Consider the following 27,146-nt stretch of genomic DNA (forward strand, 5'->3'; position numbering starts at 1 on the left):
GCTGGTGGGAATGTAAACTGGTGCTGCCACTGTGGAAAAGACTGTGGCAGTTCCTAAAAAAGTAAGAGAGAGAATTACCATTTGACCCTTTGTAGCAGCAGTTTGATAGAAAGGATAGAATTGAGGGTTTCTGATGTTGGAGTTTCATGCTGAAGTCTTAAGCTGGAGCCCCAAGAAGTCAGCACGCAGAGAAAAGAGAAGCCAACCGTGGGAAGAAAGGACCTGAGCCAGGAGAACACAGAGGAATAGAGACGGCTCCACAGACACAGCAGAAACCCCAGGGAGAAAGCAGAGTCATTCACCTGATAGTCTACAGCTTGACCTTGTGGAGAAAACAGAGGCGCTTAGCCCAGAGGAATCCAGGAAGCCTGAACCCTGACAGATGCAGCCATCTTACTCAAACATAGACTTTGGTGAGGGAAGTAATTTATGCTTAAGGCCTGGTATCTGTAAGATCCTACCCCAAATAAATACCCTTTACAAAAACCAACCAATTTCCAATATTTGGCATCAGCACCCCTTTGACTGATTAATACACCCTTCAATTCCACTCTTAGGCAATGGACAAAGAATTCAAAGCAAAGATTCAAACAGATATTTGTACACCAATGTTTACAGCAGCATTATTTACAATAGCTAAAAGGTGGAAGCCATGCAAATATCCATCAAGAAATGAATGGATAAAGAAAATGTGGTACATACACACAATGGAATTGTATTCATTCATAAAAAGGAATGAGGTTCTAAAAAAATAAAATAAAAAGGAGTGAAGTTCTGATTCATGCTACAACATGGACAAACCTTGAAAACATTATGCTAAGGAAAATAAACCAAACACAAAATTACAAATATTGTATGATCCTACTTATATTAAATATCTAAAATAAGCCAATTTATAAAGGAAGAAAGTTTAGAGGTTATCGGGGACTGACTAGAGGTAGGGGAATGAAGAATTAGTGTTTAATGAGTATAAAGTTTCTGTTTTGGGTGATGAAAAAGTTGTGGTAATGGCTACACAACATCATAACTGTAATTAATGCAACTGTACATTTAAAATGGTTAAAATGAAAATTTTATGTTATATGTTACTGTAATAAAAATAAAATTAACTGTGTTGACAGCTGTACAACTCTGTGAATATATTAAGAACTACTGGCCATGATGTAAAAAAAAAAAAAAAAAGAACTACTAAATTGTACACTTTAAATGGGTGAATTGTATGGCATGTGAATTATATCTCAATAAAGCTATTTTTAAAAAGTTTAAAGGAATTCATTTTCAAGTGGTGGTATACCTATACTTTCAATATTAGCCAATGATTTCTGACACATCTTCAATGTCTTATATCACCACAAACCAGTGATTGTTGTTGCCATATTGATTACTGCTAGTCTGGGCAAAAAGAACTCCTTGGGGATACCTATTTCTTTGCACCTACTTGTGTTACTCTATCACTGGTTTCAAATAGGATCTGAAGGAACCTCAGGTATAATACACCATGACAAGCGAAGTCCTATAAATTTCCTTTTAAAGAATCCACTTTGTTTCAGAATAATACCAAAGTATTATAGAGCAAAATATTTATTTTTCTTCTTATCTACTCACCCTTGTCTTCAGGCTAATAGCAAGCCCTATAGATTGGGACTTATATAGATTGTAAAATAAGTAAAAATCAACACTATTCTTGGTAGGGTGTTAATACTTTTCCTAGCACCAGGTCCATGAGTAAGAATCTAATAGTGTTGTTTAAATGTGCTTCTACATACTGAAAACAGAGAGAAGCACTCATTATTTCTTCTCTTACATGACCTGAGTTGAAATGGTCAGTGCAAATAAATTCTGGAACAAAAGGAAAACAATATTTATTTTGTCATCTAACCACTACACCATTACACCTTGACCACATAATTTGAAACCTTTCTCATCAAAGGACACCAAAAACATCTTTTAAACTTAAAAAAAAAATTCTAAAACTTTAATGCATAATGATGTATTTGTACATTGTGATATGGAGAATTAAATCATTGGAAAAATTCAGGATTCTCTCAAAATACAATGAAATGCTGAGATAACTATGACAAAAATCTGAATTTTTTAACTGTGAAAATGATTTACCACATTTTGGTTACATATACATTCTCCTTAGTAGTCTATTAAAATTAAGACAATTTTACTTTAAAAAATACATGCAGGTGTTGCTCAAATGTGGCCACTCTCTAAGCCAAACTCAGCATGTAGATGCATTGCCTTCCCCCCAGTGTGGGACATGACTGCTGGGGATGAGCCTCCCTGGCACCAAGGGATTACTACCAAGCACTGGCTGATGATGTAACTAGAAAAAGACCTTGAATAAAGGGGTCAACTCAGACCGGCAGAATATCTCAGCTTACATGTAATATCAGGTGTTAAAAACTGCTTTTGGATTTTGGATAAAAGGGGGAAATGGAAAGGACAAGCGAGTTTATATGGCTATGAGTCTCCAAAAAAGACTCGGGAGGTCATCAGAGGGGTGGCACTTACGCACACCTCAGCAGGGTACCAGAGACAGCCAAGGTAGATGGAAACCCAGGTGCTGGTTCTCCTGAGGGCTGCAGAGACCCACAGGTTCTATGGTCATGGCAGATGGCTCTGGAGTTCAGGGCCATATCAGTTGGTCCTACTTTGGAGTTTGTGTTCCTGAGTGTGATGGAGTTGGACTCAGATATGACCTTTCTACACATGCCTCTTCTGTTACATTTACCTGACCTGTGGTTGGCTTTTGGGTTGGTGTATACTCAGGAGACCTGACTCTCTGGACTGTCCATGTGACGGCCAGGCCCTGGGCCCCAGCAGACTTTCAGCTCCTACTCTCTGGTTTGTTGGACTTACCTTGGCCAGCTGACAGGGAGGTGAAGAGGGTTAACCACCATACCAGGGAGCCAAGAGTGCCTACAGCTGCAAGCAGGAGAATTGCATCCATCATCCATGTGGAATCTAAGCCCCCTCTTGATGTAGAGGGGGACTGGACATAACCATCCCAGGGTCCACAGGATGGAGAAATAGAGTATGGATTAGAGTGGACTTACTAGTGTTCTGCTGGGGAGCTATTGTGATTAGTAAGGGAAGAAATTGTAGTAGTGATGTGGAGACGGTGGCCATGGTGGCTGCTGATGGTAGGGAGACAAAAGAAGATATATAGTGTGGGGGCATTTCCAGTCTTGGGTGGTGCTCCAGAGACAGATGCTCCTGCCAAGGCCCACTGGGTGGACTGGGGAAGAGTGTGGACTACAATGTGGACCACTGTCCATGTGGTGCAGCAGTGCTCCAGAATGTATTCGCCAGGTGCAGTGGATGTGCCGCAATGATGGAAGAGGTTGTTGATGTGAGAGGGGTGGGGTGGGTGGGGTGGGGGGTATGTGGCAACCTCGTATTTTTTAATATAACATTAAAAGAAAATAAAGAAGAAAAAAAAAGTGAAAAAAAAATGCATGTAGGGTAAAATAAAGGCAAAATTAAATTTTTTATCGAATAATACCATCTAGACACCAGTGTCAGGATAGGCCATTTAAACTGTCATACTAGAAACAGGAGATATGATTTCACCATTTTGCACTAAAATAATTTTTAGGTTAATTTACTGCTTTTCCAGGTTGTATTAAACTTAACTGTTTCTACCAAGTATTCATTGTTTGTAAAACTAACACTTTTAACCATGGGTTGGGGTCCTATTCTGTATTAATAGTTTAAAAAAATAGGATGATTCAAGTATGTAGCAATCTATTTACTCAACGTCTAATAAAGACATAGCTTTTGGAGAAAAAAAATGTTTGTACTTTACAAATATGACACTTATTACTAGTTGTATTACACATTGGGACTTTCATTAGCGGTGAATATTTTTAGTTCATTTTCCGTACACCATTTAGCATCTTTTATTACTTGCCCTTGGGACCAAGAGCATCCATTTAAGATAGCTATCCAGAAGAGAGTTGTGTCTGGTGATGAAAAAATGTTTTTTTTTTTTAAATTGGGAAGCTAAAGGACTTATGGGGGCAGAGAAAAAGGAATCCAATGTAAACCTGCAGCCTTAGCAAGCACAGGACACTCTAAGTTAAGAACCAATGCTAAAATCCAACATGGAACCTTCTAAACAGCAGCATTTTGTTACCTGAGGGAATCTTACAGAGGCCTTCCTAGAACAGAGGAATTAGGGGAGTGGTTTTCTAGATTGAACAGAGGGACACACAGCTGGGAGAGACACGGAACTTCTTAGGGAGCAACTATTGTGAAAAAAGGAAGTGGTTCCAGGTTTTAAAATTATCCCATGGACCGGGGAAATGGGAGAGAAATAAATAAATAATAAATCTTAAAAAAAAAAATTATCCCATAAAACCTCCATTGTCATCGAAACAAAGACTGGATCTTGCCCTTCTATTCCTCTATGCTAACATGTCAGGCTGCCCTCAATCTGGTAGAGTGGAAAAAACAGGGAACTGGGTATGAGTAGGCTTTCCTTTGATTACATTTTGCTAAGACAAACACTTTGCAAGTAGGTTGCTACAATTTTTTTTAAAGACAGAGTTTTAACATTCATTTTTTAACATATTGAAACTTCTGGTTGAATACCATATACCTGTCAATATAAATTTTGTTCTTTATAGCTCTACGGCCTTGTTCAAAGCCCATCATTTCTCTGAACCTCAGGTGAATGTAAATGTCCTCTAACCTTACTTCCAACTCCAAATTTAAATGATTAAATTTAAGTTATTTTGGGACTTACATCCCCCCTCAAATACCCTTGGATCTTAATCTTACATTGATTTCTCTCTCTCTCTCTCTCTCTCTCTCTCTCTCTCTCTCTCTCTCTCTCTCACACACACACACACACACACACACACACACACACACAATGGGAACAGTGGGAGGATTAGGGGAGACCCTGAAGGCTTATCAAGACAGTGTCAAGAATTGACTGCCTGCTTTGCTTTGGACATATGTACTTTTAATACTAGGCAAATGAAACTGAATCTACAATGGAAATGTAATATATTCCCCATGTGCTAACTCTACCTTTTAAGTAATATTTGCAACATGTTTTAAATTATAAGGAGAATCCCCTTTCACAAATACACACTGAGCCACTTCCAAATCCACTGCCAGCTGCTATGCACTCCAGTAAACAAAGAACCTCACAAAATAATCTAAACAAGAAAATGATCTACTGCATAAAGAAAATTTGTTTTTAATCACTGAAATTGAAAATTGATTGTGGATATATATTTATTTGCTCCTGCAGCCAAATGGGCTGGGTTTATTTTTTTCAAATTATTCATGTAGAAGATATACCTGAAATACCAAACAAAATCCCTAGAATCTGTCTGCCTAAAAGTTCCATATCCTACTGAACTAGCAAGATGTATTGTATACAACTGAAAAAAACCCACAAATTTTCAGGAAATAGACAAATCATATTTACAAGACATTTTAAATTAAATTCTACCTTAAATGTTTTTTTAAATTTAATTACACTTTTCTGTCCTGGAAGACTAAACAGTAGACTGTAAATTGCAAATACTAAAAATTTTTTTAACACCAGGATTATTAAAATAATGCTCCAAATTTAGGAAAATCTGAGTAATTTTTACTCTAATGCCTCCTCTTTTAATAAGTAGTATTTCCTTGTAAGCTATTTACAGTTAATCAACAACATAAAACCAAAAACTTCTTAAAGCTTGAAAACTTGCTGTAACATTATTTAGAGGCAATTAGCATATGATTCTGATGAGGCTAATGTCACAGTTTGATTCCCAACAAGGACTAGGTAATTATATTCCTTGATACACTAACCTAACTTAGATTTTTTTATATTATGTATATGCTGTGAAACTGGGATAATATTGGTATCTGCCTCATGCTCTTCATCCAATGCTAACACATAGTAAATAATAAATGCTATTAACATTATTGTTTGTTTGTCATAAATCAAAAAAGAATCTAAGGTAGATTAAAACAAATCCATCCTGAACTAGGAGAAACATAAAAGAATTTTCTGAGTGTGTAATAAGGACCACATCTTGGTACACTGTAACAATAGAAGCTATTACTAAATGAGCACCTAAAAGCATCAAGCACAACAACATACATATTTGTATTTAGTTTAGTATTGTTAGCCACTGAGGTTGAAAACTAGCAATCTACAATACACTTACTGTTTCATACCTTGCTTCTCATTTTTTCCTTTCTTTTATTCACACTTAAAAAGAAGTGCCTAGCTACCTGATTTGACTTCTCACACATCTCACGATCAATGTGGGTGCCTTGTTAAAAGTAGTATTTTTTATTTTCACTTTAGTTTCTCTCTCAGAAAGCATATGAAGTAAAATGGCCAGAAAAACTGGAAAAGGCTAAAATATGTATGTATATATTTTCTTAAAATACATGCTTCTTGTTATGAGTTATTAAACTCAAACATGGTATTTTATGTTCCCCAAATACTGTTCATATGTAATTTGTTACCTTAAATCATCAATAATTTTCTTTCTAATCCTGAAGTTGGCACAATCTTGTCCTATGATATTTAATTTTACCCTTTGAGATAGAGGAGAAAAGAGAGAAATACTTAAGAACTGGAGCCCCAGCAGGAGAAAAAGATTTTGCTTCCTCTTCTGCATATGCTCAAAGCTATTGGTTGAAGGGACTAACATGTACACAACTCCTGTGTTTTTCTTCTGGCTTTCAATCATGTATCCTGTACCAAGGAATAAACAAGGAAAGGTTAGGGAAAAGGCTAGAACTCACTCTTAGAATTCCTTCCAAGTAATTTTTTTAAAAGAAATTTTCTTTTTAAAGGCTCTTCTTATGATTTCCTAATGTTTTCAAAAATGAGGAGTTCAGATGAAGATTCTGAATCATTTATCTGAAATCTCTCCTACTTTTCAAGCATCTCACTCTGCCTATACTCTGCTAATATTGTGAGTTCATCAACCAAGAATGAAACAGAACAAAAACCCATGCTAACAGCAAAGTTCCAGAGTAGCCTATTAAGTTACTTGGAGAAAGTAATGAGAAAGGTATGAAAATAAGTAGTAGGGCATCTCAAAGGCAAGAGAAAGAGAATGAAAAGTATTAATTGTAATGGCAAACATAAGACCAATGTAAAAACAGTTTCAGAAGAGATGGTGATGTAAGAGCTAGAGCCTGCTGCCACTTTGAGAGAAAATAGATGGATCTGTTTTCATGGCTTTTATAATATGGACTGCCTATTCCATTTTTCAGAGTTACAATGTGCTAATAGTTCTAAGTTAGTCCCTTTATTGTTTTTTTCTGCATTTACAGAGGGCTCTGGCTCACTTACCCAGTCCAGCCTCTCCATTTTACTAGGACTGCCATTCAAATGCCTTGAAATGAATGCCATGACCACCAGAAAGGTACCACTGCATCACCTTGGACCTTTCTAGCCCTTTTCCATACAGAGATGATGCATCAATCCAAGTGACACAAATGCATGAGGCTGTAGAATATTGGACTAAATACTGGACTTGATTATCTTCCAGGTAATTAGTGAATAAAAGAAGGAAAAATATGCCTGATAAACAGATCTCCAAGAAGTTAGTGTTCCCTAACTCAAGGTTAAGAAGAAACAATAGAAAATGTTTATTATTGTATGTGTTTACTGATTCAAGAGAAAAAGATTTTACAAATAATAAAAAAAAAAGCTGTAACAGAAAGTTTACAAAAAGGAAAATCCAAATGAAATCCTAGAGATATTTTTCAAAGAATTTTGATATACATCTTGACATCTAGCTATCAAAGACTGATTTGTTCTCTTCTCACTATACTTTCAAAAGATAATACAAAACAAAGTAATCCAAATTGTGCTATATGGCATTTTAAAATAATTATAAAATATAGAAATGTATTGGTCTATAATACTAAATTTGGCTACATTTTCATCAAATATGCTATATTCATAATGATATAGGAAGACTTTATTAACCATGACTGAAATTAGGACATACTCAAACATAACCAAGGAACAACTATGATTTGGCTCCAGTATCTTAAAATATTTTGGGGTATTATTATCCATCAACCTTAGAAATAACCCTCAAACAACAGATGGATATTGGTTTATGTTTGCTGAAAAGAGCCCCTTTGCATATTGTAATTGTTAAAATCTGTTGTCTATACTGAGTAATCTCAGAGGTATAGAATTCAATTGTTTTCTAAATAAAACTTGCCTCTGAAGTCAGCAAGAATTTTGCTAAAACAAGAACTGTACAGAAATTCTATGATATCTGACCAAGGCTTTAAAATAAATAAGCAATTTCTTATTATTCCAGTGCTTGATTTACAACTAGAACCAAATGTCTCTCTCACATAAAAAACCAAGCTGTAAGCCTTAATCATTTAAAAAGTAAGTTCTTAACTATTTTGGAAGAGTGAATTATCATTTCCAAAAGTTTTAAATGAATCCATACCTGTGAATGCTTTACACCAAACTAACATTCTGGAGTCCCATAAAAACACACGAAGGTAAGGAGTCAAGTTTTATCATGAAATCCTTCCCCATTAGCTCTCAGCATACTGAATTGTATGATAAGGTATGAATTTGTATGAATGTTTCAATTTATTAAATGTTAAGCTGGAAAGCCTATAAAGGCTTGAGAAAAAATATATGCCAGTATGCAAGTTTACTATCATACTATGAAAGTATGACAGACTTCAGGACAGAAAAACAATGCAACACTACCTTTGAGCCAGCAGGTTGTCTCTCAGCAGTCCATGATACTAACCAAGAAGACAACAATGTATTGAAGTACCCACCCATTGTGATAACTGTGTGATCCCTGGGCTATTTAAGGGAATGAATTTTGTGAGATTATAACCTCAGAATAGTTATGTTTCTAAAAAAAAAGAATGAATATGAGGCTCTAAACAAATATGGGAATTAACAAATGAAAAATAAGTGCATTACTGGTAGAGATTTCCTTTTTTAAAAATTATATTTAATATGCAAGATTTAACAGTACAGAGCAGTCTATTTCACTTAAAATGGTGAATAAAATTATTTTTGGCTACTAGTCAAGAGGAGAATGTCAAAGTTCAAACTTTGAAAGTTGCAAAGTCTATGGTACTTGATGAAATAGAAATACAAGCTTAGTTACAAAAGGAAGGAGAGAGTTCCACACATAAAGAATGACCTTAAGGCAAGTTCAAGGAGTTTTTAGGGATAGAAAAGACTTGTACACATTAGTATACAAGGTGGAGAGAAAGGCAAGAAAGCATGTGCCCCGACCACAGCACGAAAACACAGCAAGTTGAGTTCCCATTCCGGGGAACTCTGCCCTACTCCAATGGAGCAGCAACAATCCCCCAAGTGCAAGGCAAAAACCAGTGAAGAAGGATGGTCCAATGATGGGCCCTTGATACTGATGACTATGCTTAGGAGCCTGTGTTGGAAATTTCAACTAGGCCTAGAAGCTGCAGGGTGCCTAAGAGTTACCTCCTGAGAGCCTCCAATTTGCTCAAATGTAGCCGCTCTCTAAGCCAAACTCAGCATGTAAATGCATTATCTTCCCCCAGTATGGGACATGACACCAGGCATGAGCCTCCCTGATACCAAGGGATTTCTTAAAAGCACCAGCTGGTGATACAACTATAAAAAGACATTGAATAAAAGGGGGAAACAGTAAATGAGTTTATATGGCTAAGAGACTACAAAGTGAGTCAGGAGGTCGTCAGAGGGGTTGCACTTACACACATCTCAGCAGGATCTCAGAGATAGCCAAGTGGATACAACCCCAAGTAGTGGTGTTCCTGAGGGCTATGGAGACACCCAGGTCCTACGGTCATGGCAGATGGCTCTGGAGTTCAGTGCCTTGCCAGTGGGCCCTAATTTGGAATTTGTGTTCCTGAGTGTGACAGAGTTGGACTCAGATGTGACCTCTCTACCCAGGCCTCTTCTGCTCTTCTGTCACTTTTACTGAACCCGTGGCTGGTTGGTGTATGCTTGGGAGACTTGAATCTCTGGACTGACTGTGTGCCAGCTGGGCCCTGAGCCTTAGCTGAGTTGCAGCATCTAGTTTCCGGTTTGTTGGACTTGCCTGTGTTGGCTACCAGGGAGGTGAGGATGGTCAATCACCGCACCAGGGAACCAAGAATGTCTACAACTGCAAGCAGGAGCCAGTCATCAGCCAAGTGGGATCTAAGCCCCCTCTCAAGTTAGAGGTGGAGTGGACATCACCATCCCAGGGTCCTCAGGATGAAGGAATAAAATATGGATTAGAGTGGACTTACTGGCATTCTACTATAGAATTATTGTGACTCTAGCAATGGAAGAAACTGTATCAATGATGTGCAGACAGTGTCCACAGGAGTTGCTGAGGACAGGGAGAGGGAAGAAGAGGTGTGATACAGGTGCATTTTCAGGAATTGGAGCTGTCCTGAATGATATGGCAAGGACAGATGCAGGACATCATATATCCTGCCATAACCCACTGCATGGACTGGGAGAGAGTGTAAATTACAATGTAAACTATAATTCATGCTGTGTAGCAGTGCTCCAAAATGTATTCATCAAATGTAATGAATGTGCCATACTGATGAAAGAACTTGGTGGTGGGAGGAGTGGGGGTGGGATGGGGAGTGGGCGTATATGGGATTCTCTTATATTTTTTAAGGTAATGTTTTGTATGATCTATGTATCTTTAAAAAATGTTTTAATCTATTAAAACATAAAAAATAAAAAAACACTGCAGGTAATGAAATCAATTTTGTGGCTTATGACCTGCATTAAAAAGAGAAGAAGAAAAAAATGATCGAATACAAGAGATTAGAAAATTCTATCACAACTCCCATATAGTAAAGGTACTATTTTTGGGAAACCATATATCTACATATATGAATGTGTGTCTTGGGTCATAATATAACATGTTTTTCTCATTGTGAGTTGCAATTGAAAGGTATAAAAGTCATTGACATACTGAGTGTACCACCAGAGCCACCTCTTCCAAGTTAATGTCAGGTGCAACATCTCCAAATTTAAAAGTAACCTCCAAAGGTAATATTCCAAAATTTCAGAATGAAAACAAGGCAAAACGTAAAACAGTATAAAGTTTAAAATAAACTACACTAACTGTGAAACAGACGTCATGAGGAAAGAAGATACATCTAGAGAAAAGTCTAATTCTACGAAATCAGACAGTGAACCCCACTCCCCCACCCTGAAAAAAGCATGCTGATACACTGACCGATAGTAGCCTGAGGAGATAGGAAGGCTGAAGATGAGAAGGAAGGTGGAATCTACAGCATCAACCTGGGCACGAAGCCCAAGTCTTCTCAGAGAAGAAAAAAGGAGACAGATTCAAAGAGGTGGAGTGGGATAAGGAGAAGTCACACTCAACTTTAAATTCCAATGCCAAGAATATGCCCTTATAGATGTTTGTCAAATGTATCAGTCGGTCTCAGTAACACCAATATTCTTATCAAAGGTAGTGCCTATGAAGGGTCTTTCAAAAGTTGGAACTTCCTATTTCAAGTTATCAATCTGCCATCATCAAAAAATTTGAATGCTGTTCTTAATACCACCTTCTCTAAACCTTTAGTAACTACCCATAAACCATTTAGTGGTTCCCTATAAACTAAGCAATGCTTTTTTCCAAATGACAAAGCATTTTTTTCCAAATGACAAAACTAAGCAATGCATTTTTCCAAACGACAAAGCACTATCTCTTCAAGAATTTCAAAGATGCTTTTATGTTTTGTCTCAAAATTTAAACTGACCTGACATATATTCATTATGAAAGGTCAAGACTCAGGATGCTCAGGCAAAAAAAAATTTCTCAGAGCCAATGTACCAGGACACACAGAGACCATGTCAAAACTTACCAGTGATAGACACACTTGCTTTAGGAACAAGGGTTTGGATTTTTTGTTGGGTATTTTTTGTTTGTGAGATTGGTTTGTTTTGGGTTCTGGTGCATTTTAAAGAACTTACACTAATATAATAATAACAAACCTTATAAAGTATTTACTATGTGTCGGGCACTGTTCTAAGCACTTTACAAATATTAACATATTTAATAAATGTATACACATCACTGCTATTTCAATTACCTATTTCATGGTTTCATCTGTTCCACGAAAAGTACCTCAATTTCTTCCATTTTTCTCCTGCAAAAGAGGAGGGAACTATTGTTAGTGAGGTAGTCACAAATACACACATAAATTTTGCACCATTTTTTGATATCTTCCAAATAGAGAATACCTTTTAAAGGGCTTCATTAAACTTCTGGTCAGTTATTTCAGTTGCCTAACTTTACTGAATTCTTAGATAAAAAACATTAAGATATCATCATTTCATGTATAGAAAATAAGAGATTTGTAAAACAAATAAATTATGGCTTCAAAGAAATCAAAGTGCCATAATAAAAAGTTAGAAACATCAGGAAACGAGAATAAGATTCTCCTTGACTCTGACTTCTTCTACTTTGAATAGGCCTTTTCAAACTACACTCTGAAATAAAAGATGGGCATTACTTTCTGCCCACTGGGTGAAATAAATGCTGCTCTAAAGATAGAAACAATGGTGGCAACCGCTAGCTATTACAGATTTACTAAAAAATATATTTTTGAATTATAAGGGAAAAGCATTATGCAGAAAAGAGGGTTTTGCTTAGGAAAGGTAATTATTCAGAAAATTTCCACTGGCTGACATTTACCTTAGAAGATTCATGGCTATCTAGGGTCTGTCCCTCAACTTGGGCTGGCTCTAAAATCTATCTCATTGAGGTTCCAGAAATAATCAGATTTATTGGGACTAATTCACACTAAACAAAGCTCACACTAAAGTGATATATAAAGCCATAATGCTTATGTATTCACTTGCAATGAAAAATATAATGGTCAGACAGTTGAACTCTTGCTACTGCTTGACTAATATATTCACATTTCTTTACTCAACAAATATTTACCAAAGACCAATAAATCCCAGGCATAGGCACCTTACAGGCAAGTTAAAAATGAAGTCAAAACAACAGAAGACTGTTTAGTGAGCAAGTAAGGCAAGATGATGGCTTCCATCACTAGATGTCAACTGCCTCCAAAACTATCTCTCCTGCCAAGTGCTCTTCACCACCATCACCACCATCCTAGTCTGAGCTGCCTTCGTTGTCCTTCTCTTGGACAAACACAAAACTTGCTCTCTTCCAACCTATTATCCACAATGTGGCCAGAATAAACATTTTAAAATAAAAACACAGTGGCTCAGCCCTATTTAAACACTTTAATGCTCTCAATTTGTCTCATTATAAGTATCTGAACTTGACTCTAAGGTCCTGCTCACCTCTCTAGCCTCCTCCATGCACCATTCTCCCTGCTGTCCTCTCACTTCAGCCACACTGGTCTTCTTTTACTCCCTTGATTGCACAAGATTCCCCAATGCCTCAGAAATTTTGTTTCCTCTGCCTGGAAATTAATGCATGCACTGCTCTCCCTGAAACACACACTGCCTAGTAACCTGCAGATCCTAGCTTGAATGTTATTTTCATGACCCCCAAGACTAGGTCAGATTCCGCCCCCATCCTTTTTTAAGGAGGTACTGGGGATTGAATCCAGGACCTTGTATATGGGAAGCAGGTGCTCAACCACTGAGCTACATCTGCTCCCCAGTGAGAGTTGGTTTCTTTGTTTGTTTGTTTTTAGGAGGTACCAGAGATCGAACCTGGGACCTCATACATGGGAAGCAGGTGCTCAACTACTTGAGCTACATCCACTCCCCAGATTCCCCTATTTTAAGCTCCTGTAGCATTGTGATCATCTCCTGCATAGCATGTAATACAGTTTGTAATTACACAATTTTGTATTTATTAATTTATGTTTATCTGTGTCACTAGACCATAAGCTCCATGAAGGCAGATACTATGCTCACTTTATTAGCATCATTCATAACTTCTATACATAATGGATGTTCAACAGATATTTTACTGAGCGGATGATGACTTGGGGTTATTAGAACCTGTTGCACCCAAGACCAAAAGAGGATAATTCTGCTAAGTAGACTACAGGGCATTCCAGAATGGGCTCCAGCCTCCCCAGTATGCTCTCTCATGCCTAGGGTTCCAGTAATTAGATGGGTACTGCCCATGTTCACTTATGTAACTTTTTTATTTCCTATACGTCCCTGGTTGAGATAAATCTTAAGATATTAAGAGAGAAATAGCAAAAGTTCAAGATACATTTGGGTAGCAACTCTGCAGAGAAGACATGAGGAGATGGGTTACTAAGAAACACTATAATCAAAAAGGAAAGTTTAAGTTGTAGCCAAAGGAAGCCCTTCATAAGATAACACAGGCAACACACACACACACATACACGCCCCCTATGTGCGCAGGTAACCAAAGCAGTACTGCTGCTGAGAGGACAGGAGAATGAAAGACTTAGAGAGATGCTTCAAAACCAGAGAGGCTAACAGCAAGAAAATGTGAAGGAGTCCCCATATACTGCACCTTCTTCAGTACGCAGGACACCCAGACTGTACCGACTGCATTATCCTCCCATCTGCCCTACAAATCAACAATTAATTGGCATTTCTTAACTCACTGTGTAGAATGTTTTAAATGGATTGCAACTGTGAAAAGACTGCTATAGTTCCTTTTTAATGGATGTTCTAATATTCCAGTCCTCTTGTTTGATAAAAATTAAGAACTGGTGGGGAGAAACATTTGACTCTAAATTCATAACTAGTCATGGGGTCTGAGAGGACCAATTTTATTCATTTATTCAATAAATAGCATACATCTAGAATACGTCAGGCAATGTTCTAGGTGCTGTGGACACAGCCCTAAACAAGCACAAAATCCCTCTTCAAAAAGAGGTGACATTCTGGGAGAAGACAGACAATAAACAAACAAGTAAAATGATATAAGATGATAATAAATGTTACGAAGAAAAGTAAAGCAGGGCAAGGTGTGTTTGCAGGTGTGGGATGTGGAGTTACATTTTAAATGGGGTGTTCGAGGAAAGCCTCAATGAAAAACTTACATTGATCACAGAAGGCCCAAAGAAGTATGGAAAGATGGTTCCAAACAGAGGAAGAAGAAGGTGCAAAGACTCTGGGAGCCTGTCTGTCCAAGGGGATAGCAAGGAATAAGCAAGGAAGAGGTCGTGGGAAATGAGGTTGGAGAGGAAAGTAATGGGCTTTGGGGGACACTGTAAGGCAATTGTTGTTAATTCTGAGAGCTATGGAATGAAACTGAGGGGTTTTGAGCACACGCACAATGTGATCTGGCTTGCAGTTTGAAAGGATAATTGTGGTCACTGTGTCGAGAACAGAATGAAGAGAAGCCATGGGAAGAAGAGGCAAGACCAGTTATTAGGCTCCTGGAGCATGGGATGATAGCAGCTTGGACTAGTGTAGCAGTGACGTTGCTTCTAAAAAGTTTTAGGATTCTGTCAATTTACACCAAAATGAATCATGGAACTTGAAGGAAATGCCCTGGGACTAACTATAACTCCCTCAAGATCTGGTTTTAATGGTCTTAATCCTTTCATCATGAAATGTGTTTTTTGTTTTAAGTGTTACTTTTACAAAAGAAAACAGGAGTTTTTATATACTACGAAAGTAATATGACCATCATAAATAGTAGAAAAGATAAAACAGAAAAAAAATCTTTGCATCACACTATGAAAGATTTAAATGCACAAGCACTTCCCATACTGGTCACCACTATGTAATGGCATTTTTCATTTACTCTGAAAATAAAAAAACTTCTTCTCTACATAACGAAAAAGATCATCATATACACGAGGCTATGGTAGTTAAAAATGCTCATGAAAGGGCTTTCACTTTCAGATCTATTGATATATAACAGAATAAACATTAAATAGCAGTGTTCTTAAAACTGAGCTTAGGCCAAAATGAGCTTATACCCTAAAAATTTTCAGCTCTGCTTTTTGGGTTTAGCCTCTCAGAAGGAATGCTTGGCACATCACTAAGGATGCCACTTTGCTGTACGTAGATTTTTTCCCTGAGACACCCATGATGATAACATGACCAAGAGTAAAAGACGAACATGATGAAATTCTTTAAGAACTAAGTTAAGAGAAGCAGATGTGGCTCAACTGATTGGGCTCCCATCTACCATATGGGAGACCCTGGGAAGCGAACCCAGGGCCTCCTTGTGAAGGCAAGCTGGCCTTCGCCCGTGGAAAGCTGACAACTTGTGCCTGCAGAGAGCTGGCACAGCAAGATGACGCAACAAAGGGAGACAAGGAGACACAGAAGAATGTGCAGTGAATGGACACAGAGAACAGCAAGCAAGCAGCAAGGGGGGGATATATAAATAAAATAAATCTTAAAAAAAAAAACTAATTTAAAATATCTTTTTATATGCTGATTAATGGAGGGAAAAGGTAAGGGGAGGTAAATTGTCCATAACTGTTGTCACATTCCAGGGTAGTAAATGAGTTCTTCACTTCAACCATCAAGCAGTAGAGCACCTCACCAATGCTAAATACAAAACTATATACTCCCCTGAACAGAACACTGCTGTTTAGTGAAATATCATCAGTTAAGTCTGGTCACTACCTGCAAACAAAATTAAATTAATTCTCAATATTTAATACTTACAGCTTATATGTCTTACCTATTCTAATAGAGGTAAATCAATTGTGGTGAACCAAGTATTTTCATTACGTACTAGAGCAGTGCTTTTCAAACTTCAATATGCCTAAGCATTGCCTGTGGATCTTGTTAAATGTAGGTTCGGATTCAGCAGCTCTGGGGTGGGGCTGAGATTCGGCATGCTACTGTTGCTGATCTGGGGACCACAGATCGTATTTGAGTAGCACCTTGGCAGAATATTTATTACTTTCCATCCTTCTCTTCCCCCTTCTATTCCCTTTATAGAAGTACTAGTGATAGACACTGAAATAACTGCTCTCCTTAGTATAGGATAGTTAAACCCCAGCAGTATTTGCAAATAGCCTTATCTGGGGCACACTTAGGGACTGAATAGATCTGAAAATTCTTGGGCACACAAGTATGTTTCTCCTTTTATTCTCCCTTTCCTACCACTCATCCCCTTCCCACATACACAAATATCCCTAAAAAGGACCGCTGCTATAGGCAAGCTCCCAGCTTCAATATGAGGTGAAGGGGTGGTGGAAGTGAAGTGACTGAACAATTTTCATTTCATGTGCCCTGTGATGGTCCAATATCCTGTGTCATCTTGGCTAGGTTGTAGTGTCCAGTTGTCTAGTCACCAAGCACTGGCTTGATGGTTACTATGAGAGTATTTCATAGATGGATTTGTGTAAGAGACAGGGATCAGTTTAGTTTTCACATAAAGGTAATATAAAGCGGGGGGGGGGGGGGGGATATTAATTAATGTAACCTGGTAGCCTGCTGTCTCAGTCCCCCACTCCCGAGTTAAGTGGGAACAAAAGAAACTAGCTTAAGTCAGTCCTATAGCCTGTAAAAAGGATACACAAGAAAGAGCTACGTCAATACCAATTCTGCACTAAGTTTCATTCCTTATTTGGCAAAAGATGCAGGTAAAAGCCGAAACGGTTGGAATGTGATGGGGGAAACTGTTAATCAAAAACTGGGGACTTGCACAGGAAAGTTAGACCTCTCAGATAGGCTGTAACCTCTGAATTATCCAATCTACGGAAAAACAGAGCAAGGGCTTGCATGTTAGGCTTAGGGGTATAAATTGTGTCATTTTCCTTTGTTTGGGGCGCCAGTCACATTTTCTGGTTGTGTGCCCCTTCCTGCAAGATTGAGAATAAATTATTTTCTTCTTCACAATGGGGTGAGCCTTATTTTCTTCCAGAAGATGATTTCTTTCTTACATTTGCATCTATAGTTTGCTGATTGCATCTATAGTTGATTATATCTACAATCAACGTTGTCCAATTAATCAGAGATCTGAAAGCAGAACTGAAGATTTCAGCAGTCAAAAAGAATCATTTCTGCCTCCTCCTCAGCCTGTCAGGTTCTCCTGTGGAATTTAACTTCACCTTCATCAGAGTTTCCAGCTTACAACAACTATGGGGTTTGGATTTGCCAATCCCCACAGTCACATGAGCCAATTCCTATAATAAATCTCATATATATCCTGTTAGCTCTGTTTCCCTGGAGAATTCTGATTAATACATGTCCCACTGGCCTAGCAGCATACTGTTTTTGTAAAAATGGTAATCCACAGGCAACCATGGTATTGGCTGGGAACATACAGACTTTTTAAACCAAGGGGTTAAAGTGGATATCTAATGACTGCTTATAGGTAATGGGGCTCCTGGCTTCTACCAACAATTAGCCCCTGAGGCTCTTATCTCTAGGCCCCAATCCCTTCACTTTCAGGAGAGGAGTCTCATTATATATATATATGTGTAAAGATCTCCTTCAAAATATAACTATTTTCTAATTACAGATAAGTCATCTGAAAATGTAATTGTGCTTTATATAACATGCCTCTCTCAACCTTCAACTTCAGAACTGTTTTAGTTCATCCTAATTAACTTCTATTAATACTTTACAGGCATATATTTTTTCTTATAATTTGCTTCTAAAGATTAAGATAACAGTGGTTAGGTTTTGTAAAAAAAAACAAAATAAACAAACCATACTATTAGGACAAAATATTCCCAGCATATTTTTGAGGAAGACTTATTTTGTTTCTCCAAAGTCCTTTAAAAAAGCAAAAGGAAATAAGGAGTAGGGTGGGAAAGCAGCTGACTGCAAGCCATTAAGTAAAAGAGAGATTGGAATAGAACCCTGACTGCTTCCTTCCACCCTTTGGATCCTAAAACCAAGAGGGAGGAAACTGGCAGAAAGGCCAGCAGAAAACAGGGTGGAATGGCAACAACTGCTTTGGATATCAATAAGATATATCTTTGAGATCTATTAGGAGATCACAATCAACTTTGTAGACTCTGAAAGGATCAGCTGGAATTACCACTGGATTATTTAAAGGAAACAAACTATTAAGCAAAATCTATTACAGTTAAACAAAGGTATCCTCACCCTGCCATCCTGTTCCTCCCAGCAGAGTACATGTAACTAGGGCAGGCTGCAGGCCATTTTCCAAACATGGCTTCACAACTCTACAGGCATTGCATGTACTACCTCTAGAATGCTTTTCCATCTCCACACCATCCCTTCAGACTTGAAAACTCAGTTTCAACTTGACTTCCTCTGTGAATCTTGTACTGACTCTCTCCACTCTAAGCAGAGTTGATAGCCTCCTCCTCCAGTAGGCAGCTTCAACATACCACTTCCCTGCCCATCTCACTTCGCTGTACCTACTTCTCTCAGACTGTGAGGTCTTTGAGAATGGGATCCATTGTCTGCAGTGCTGACCATGGTGACTGGGACACAATGAGTACTGGATGAAAGGCAGAGGAGTAAATGGAAGAGAGAAAAGGGAGGTGAAGAGGGAATATGATGCCTAAATCATCAGCTGTAAATTTACACTGTAGAAAAGGATTATGATACTGGAAGGAAAGTGAATTTGGAGGAACTTATTCTATGCAGAAAGACATGAATTACTATGGCCCTCATTAAGGTCTATCATTTTATGTATGTGTATGATCTATTTATAGTTATAGTTGACTAGCAATAGTCCCAATACTGTACTTTATTTACATAAATATACATATGTGCACACATCATTTAATACAAATAAATTTTTTTAAGTTTACATATAAAAAAAAATCTTTCCTATTTGTTGGTAAACCTGTAGAAAATGTGTGTCCATGGCATTTCCTTTAAGTTTACATTAAGTATATTCCTTAAATCAGATACAGAAACATACTGGCAAAATACCCCAGCAACACTTTGAGGTCTTTATGCTACAACTTTACATACCAGAAAATGAACCATGTCTTCAAACTCTCCCTAATTCACACAGGTCTTTATCCAAATTATCAGTTAGTACAAATAAGGAAAATTTTATTTTACCATTCTTATTTGTTCTACTTTTTTTCCAGAATCTAATATCTAAGTTAATGTGTTTTTTACTCCACCAATGGCAATTCTCAAAACACGACAAGTATGTATTCTATGGTCCATTTTATGAAGAGCCATTCTGTCTGAGATTTATTAAGTGACAGACAGGTGAAAAAATCTGGGAACTACAGAATCATTTCGAATAAAACTAATTACCAATCCGAAGAATTTCCGTAAACTATACCAAAACCTTTCCCAAATAATGTATGACAACATATAAATCCAAACCTGAAACTAGAGAACTGTCCCATGGAACCTGGCTCTGCACCTGCCCAGTGATAGTGACTTAAGCACTAGCACCTCCCACCTGTCCTCAGCCCTCTTATCCCCTCCTTCCCCCAAATACACTTGAAAATACATTCCCACCCTTACCTCCCCCATAGCCTGGTTCCCCTAGTCCCACTTTATTTTCTGTGCTGCTGCTCTGGACACCCAACAGACTGTTTTCTAAGCGTTGCAGATGCAACAGCTGAACCAGACTGCTGCTGGGGCAAGGCTAACAAAAGAGGTTGCAGCCTCCACACAGTGGGTGGCAGGTCAATTTGCATATGAACTGCCAACCCCATTTTGCTATTATAAAGTGAAGCCTAGTGGATCTTCTCCATAATGAGAACTTTACAGTCCAGGAGGAATTAATGAAGGTCTTTGTTTTATTTCATGAGACTATTTTTTAAAATAGCTTTAAGATATACCTTTAGAAGCAATAACAAGTTTTCTGGTAAGTGATATAATCAATATCTAGTATTAAAAAATACTAGATTTGTTAACATGTTTGGACAGGACAGTACAGCAAATAAGCCAAATGTAGAGTCTATCATATTAATTTCTTTTTGTCTTAGAGGTTTTTAAGGTGGCAGTAAGAAATTAAATGGGTCAAGCAATACATAACATAGACTTGCTTGGAGTTCAAAAATATCTATGAAGAGTCCTGAGAATAGCAACACCTGACCAGGGGGCAGCAGCAGAAACAACCAGCAAACGTACTGAGGACCAGGATATCTGGTGGTTATTCTTGAATTGAGGCTGTTTATAGTTAGGATATAATTTTCAAAACAAAATATTTTTTATTTTTAATTTTGTCAGTTCTTCCTTATTTTTGAACAAACTAGGGGGTTAATAAAGTGGTAAAATTTCCAAAGTTAGTCTTTGCCTCCAAAATTCCTTAGTCAGCCACACAGGAGAAAGATAAAGATATTCCTTCTTGGGAAGACCATTCTGATGCTGAGTACGAAAGCAGAGGTCCCCAAATACCAGTCCCCCATCTTGAAGCCTGGTTAGTTTATCAAAAAGAATGCACCCAATACCTACTATCTCTTTAGAAAGCCTGGGTTCTATAATCTGAGGAGATAGAGGAAAAGGAGCAGCTATTAAGAGCCCACTATGTGCCATTCACTTTTTTTTTTTTTAAGATTTATTTTTTATTTATTTCTCCCCTCCTCCCCTGTTGTCTGCTCTCTGTGTCCAAGGATAGACCGCTTCTATCCTTATCTGCAGCACCAGGAACCTGTGTTTCTTTTTGTTGTGTCATCTTGTTGTGTCAGCTCTCCGTGTGTGTGGTGCCATTACTGGGCAGGCTACACTTTTTTTCGCACTGGGCGGCTCTCCTTACGGGGTGCACTCCTTGTGCATGGGGCTCCCCTACACAGGGACACCCCTGCGTGACACGGCACTCCTTGTGCGCATCAGCACTGCACATGGGCCAGCTCATCACATGGGTCAAGAAGGCCTGGGGTTTGAACCACAGACCTCCCATGTAGTAGGCGGACATCCTATCCATTGGGCCAAGTCCTCTTCCCGCCATTCACTTTCAAACCCACTTCAAAGAAACCATGGGATAGATTTAAACTGGGGGTGGGGGAGGGGTAGCAGAGGAATGGAATAATTAAAAAGGCTCAGAGAGGTTAAATAACTTACCAAGCTTAGGTGTGACTGATGAGACTTCCAGACCCCTGGGGGTACTCTTCCCACTTCATCCTGCACTACCTCCCAAGAAGAGGACTTGATACAGGCCAGTTATGAAATTTAGAAAAGGAACAAACCTAGTCTACAGAGAGGACTTACTATGACAAGGGATTAAATGCTAAGTAGGCTATAAAGAAAAACATCTAATGAGCCAGGAACTCATCAAGTCAAACGAGACCATTTGTCCGAACACAGCATATTTCATGGAAACAGGAAAACAATCCCCTCTTTTAAGGGCTGTGTTGAAACACCCTCACAATTCTCCCCAAAGATGCTGACAAGAGATCTCTCCACTCGCAACCTGGCCTAAATGAGTAAGAGAGGCTGAAAGCTCTAGTCAGACCCAGTGCCTGTAATAAGCCCCAGCACAATGACGAGTTTCCATCCCTGGCTTGATAACCAAAAGACAATTTAGCCACACTCCCAGAGGGACCTGACATGGACCCTGAAACTGGGAGCCATCCAGGGAGCCCTACATTTCATCATATATTGTAACACTGACCTCCTAGAACTAGGTGAAATTTGCACAAAAGCAGAAGAGGAAAGGAGAGAGAAAAAGCATTTTTTAAAAGTGAAAATACTTCACTCTAGAATTGAAAATTAAAAGAAATGACCAGCAAGCACTGGGGAACCAAAAAAGACGCGTGACACCACAGTCTCAAGCAAGAACGGAGTTCACATAAGCCTGGGTGCGCTTGCTTCCATTCCCACCCACCCACAGTTCCTGGGGCAAACAAATGCTTGGTTGAACAGGTATGTGTGGGAGGCCTGATTTATTTTCCAGCCTAAAATTTTAAAGCTTTTTCCAGGACTATTTAATCAGAATTTTTCAAGGTCTTATATTCAAACTGATGTTATAGGCTTCTAAAATAAATAACTCTGGAGTCTATGGGGCAGGAGGGTGGGGAGTAAGAAAAAGATAAAGAGAATTCACCATCCTCATTTGGTCTAACCTCCCACGTCTACTCATCTTATGTATGTCTATATTCTCAGAAAATCAGCTAGCTAGAAAAATGCATAGCTAAAAGAAATAAAAGTTCATTTTAATATAATGCTTACTCTCCAGCAAGCACAATTGTTTTAAGATTTCTTTCTTTATTTCTCCCCACCCCCTCGCTGTGTCTGTTGTATGCTCTGCTTCCTTATTTAGGAGACTCCAGGAACGGAATCCAGGGCCTCCCATGTGGGAGGGAGGCACCTAATGCTTGAGCCACCTCCACTCCCTACTTTGTGTGTTTCTTATTGTTTTCTTCTTTGTGTCTCCTATTGGGTCATCTTGTTATGTCAGCTTGCCGGGCCAGCTCACTGTCTTTAGGAAGCTCTGGAAAACAAACCCAGGATCTTCCATGTGGCAGGCAGGAGCTCAATCACTTGAGCCACATGCACCTCTGAGGCACAAGTCTAAATGCTCTATATAAATGATCTTATCGGGGAGTATATGTGGCTCAAGCAGTTGAGCATTTGCTTTCCACATGGAGGTCCCAGGTTCAGTTCCCAGTGCCTCCTAAAAAACAAACAAACAAAAAAAAACCCCACAACAAACAACAAAAAAACCAACTCAGGGGAGCCAGTGTGGCCCAGTGGTTGAGTGCTGGCTTTCCACAGACAAGGTATGAGGTCCCGGGTTCAATCCCTGGGCTTCAAAAAAAAAAAAAATTACAATAAATGATCTTATCCTCACAAGAACCTTTTGAGGTGGATATAATTATTATTACCATCCTCATTTTACAGATGCATAGAGAGGTTGAGTGACTTGTCCAAGGACCAAAAGTTAGGAGAAGTTTAATAGCATTTAATCACTACGTTATACTCACTCTTTGTACTCTGATGCCATGCCCCTCAAAAGATAAAATTGTAACAAGGGCTCTTTTCAGTTAGACTATATTTAGTTAATTTTACCAGTGCAGGAGAGTTTTCTTTATCAGACACAATCCCCACCTTAATGCAGATAGGACATTACCAAACCTGCGTCTCAAAAAAGCCATATAATTTTTTTTTAGGGTAGGCAAGAGAGTAAAGCCTTTATTAAGAAAAAAGAAAACGAGAAAAGTGTGCAATCCAAGGCATGGACCATACTCGTGCTGCAGACTGAGACGTGCACCTGGGCCCCAAGTCAGGGCTTTTTAAAGTCTAAAGCCATATAGTTTTAGGAGTCTGGAAAGGGCCCAAGGCTCAAATCATAATTCCCTCTCACACACCGCCTAGACTACACCTGGAATAGTTCACGGCAAAACTTTGATCCCTGATAAAATGCGTAAGTTTCTGGGAGGTGCACACTTTAGACTGTTAACAGTTTGAAGGGAGAGTTGCATTATCTTTTAAAATATGGTTTAATGACAAGAACTTCAAGTGCTTTCCAGGCAGGCAATTCACCTATCAAGGTCCTACTAACTTCACTGGTAGGCACCTCGAACTATCCAAGCCCTGGCACATAGTGGATGTTCAGTATTGCCACTATGGGTGAATGAAGGAAAGAATGAATGAATGGCTAATATTCTTGCAGAGTCTAGGTTTAGGGCAAAATTATAACACAGGCAGGTATCAAAGGGGAAGCCAAGCTGGACAAATGATCACTGGGGAAAAAAATCATACAATGAAATCATATAGTATATCTTCTCTGACCACAATGGAATAAGCCAAAAGTCAGTAAGGGAGGAAAACCTGGAAATGTCACACATATGTGTAATTTAAACAACACACTCTCCAACAACCAATGGGTCAAAGAAGAAATCACAAGAGAAATTAGGAAATAACTTGTGGAAATTGAAAATGAAAATGCCACATACTAAAACTTACGGGCTGCAGCAAAGGCAGTACTGAGAAGGAAATTTATAGTTCTAAATGCTTACATTAAAAAAAGAAGGATTCTGGTTGACCAAGAGGGCGGTGTAAGATGCTCCAGTGAACTGTTATACCACAGAAACCTTTGAATAACTAGCAAAAGCAGACAAGGCTATTTTCGTCAAAGCTCCAAAATATAGGCAAAGGATTGTAGTACCTGGGCAGGGCCAAAACAAGAAAATGCAGCTTTAAAAATGGTAGGAGAGGGAGCAGAGGTAGCTCAAGTGATTGAGTACCTGCTTCCCACATGGGCGGTCCCTGGTTCGGTTCCCAGTGCCTCCTAAAACAAACAAGCAACAAACAAAACAAATGAAAAAACCAACTCAGAGGGGTCAATGTGGCTCAGTGATTGAGTGCTGGCTTCCCACACACAAGGTCCTGGGTTCAATCCCCAGTCCCTGGTACAAAAAAGAAAAATGATAGGAGATGCTCCTGGTGTCCTTACTGAACCCTCCCAGTCTGTACTCCCTATTGTGAGTCTCCCGTCCTGTTCTGGAGGGAGCAGAGAAATCCCTATGGCATACAGAGGTGCCTCTACATCCATGCCTATCTAGCAGGTGGCATCCCCAGAGACTGAACCAGGAAAACTTCTTGGGCTTGTCCTCCCAAAACTTGTCCTGTAGGCAAAAGCAGCTTGCAGATAGCTAAAGTGCTGTAAGAAACAGTTAAATCAAAGTTGCCTGGGGCAAAGGATTACCTGCTTTAAATTCCTGTAAATAAGGGAATTCCTAAGGGTATAAACAACCAGAAACCCAGGACAAGACACAGATTCAGAAAAGATGGAGAAGACCCCACACTTCTCATTTGCCTTGGACTGATCTTCTTGATAAGAGGGTTAATCTCTGGAGGAGAGCATCAACCAACAAGAAGCCAATTTACAAAGATTATTAAAGATATTTCCTTGCCTTTGTTTATTTTTATTAGCTCCTGGCATTCAAGGAAATCTCTGACACCTCACCAGCTGGATACAAACTTAAGGAACAGATATCTCAGGGATTAAGTCCCAGTGTTAATTCTTTAAAATATTAAAATATGCAGTGTGCAAAAAAAGACTGTAAGATGAACAAACAGGAAATGATGGCCCATTCAAAGAAATAAGATTAAAATTCAGAAATCATCAATGAAAAAGCAGACTTTGGACATAAGAGATTTTTAAAAAATGATCTTCGGTATACTCAAAGACTTAAAGGAAAACATGGAAAAAGAACTAAAGGTATCAGGAAAATTGTGAATGGACAATAAGAGATCTCAATAAAAAGAGAGAAAATTTTAAAACAAACCAAATAGAAATATTGGAGTTGAAGACTACTATAACTGTAATGAAAAATTCCCTACATGGTTTCAAGAGCATACTGGAGAAGTCAGTACAAAGAATCTGTGAACCTGAAGACAAGACAACGGCAATGACTCAGGCTGAAGAGCAGAAAGAAAAAGAATTTTCTTTAAAACAAACAGAGCCAAAGGGACCTGGGAGACACCATCAAGTGTACCAATATACACATTATGCCTGAAGGGGAAGAGAAAGAGGGAAAGGCAGAAGAATACTCAAAGAAATAATGTTAGAAAACTTCCCAAATTTAACAGAAGACATGAATGTGCATATTCAAGAAGACCAATGAGGGAAGCGGACATGGTTCAACTGATAGGGCGTCCGTCTCCCATATGGAGAGTCCAGGGTTCAAGCCTCAGGGCCTCCTGACCTGTGTGATGAGCTGGCCCACGCACAGTGCTGCCGCATGCAACGAGTGCTATGCCACACAAGGGTGCCCCTGCATAGGGATGCCCCACACACAAGGAGTGCGCCCCATAAGGAGAGCCGCCCTGTGTGAAAAAAGCGCTGCCCACCCAGGAGTGGCACCACACACATGGAGAGCTGATGCAGCAAGATGACGCAACAAAACAGAGACACAGTTTCCTAGTGCCACCAGATAATGCAAGCAGATGCAGAAGAACACAGCCAATGTATACAGAGAGTAGATGAAGGGGGGAAGGGGAGAGAAATAAATAAAATAAATCTTAAAAAAAAAAAAAAAAAAGACCAATGAACCCCAAACAGGATAAACTCAGAGAATCATGCCCAGACACATAATAATCAAACTGTCCAATGTCAAAGATAAGTAGAGTGTTCTGAAAGCTGCAAAAGAAAAGCAACCTTTTATGTACTATTAAGTGCTGATTTTTCAGAGAAATCATGGAAGCAAGAAAAGGAGGTAGGGGTTAAATTTCTGAAAGAAAACCACAGCCAACCAAGAATTCTGTATCCAGAAAGACTGTCTTTCAAATGAGGGCGAGATTAAGACATTCCCAAATGAACAAAAGCTGAGATAGTTTATCACTACTAGACTTGCCC

General features: G+C 38.7%; 1 long non-coding RNA gene across 3 annotated transcripts in view; it reads right to left on the reverse strand.

Moving 5' to 3' along the window:
* The window catches only part of LOC139439038 (uncharacterized), a 148,444-nt gene that overhangs the window by 94,477 nt on the left and 26,821 nt on the right, over window positions 1–27,146 (reverse strand). For all 3 annotated transcript variants that reach the window (XR_011648862.1, XR_011648863.1, XR_011648864.1), the window contains exon 2: window positions 12,097–12,153. This is a non-coding gene — a long non-coding RNA (uncharacterized lncRNA). The remainder of the gene's footprint in view (window positions 1–12,096; window positions 12,154–27,146) is intronic.

The sequence above is a fragment of the Dasypus novemcinctus genome, chromosome 5, assembly GCF_030445035.2.
Source record: "Dasypus novemcinctus isolate mDasNov1 chromosome 5, mDasNov1.1.hap2, whole genome shotgun sequence".
NCBI lineage: Eukaryota > Metazoa > Chordata > Mammalia > Cingulata > Dasypodidae > Dasypus > Dasypus novemcinctus.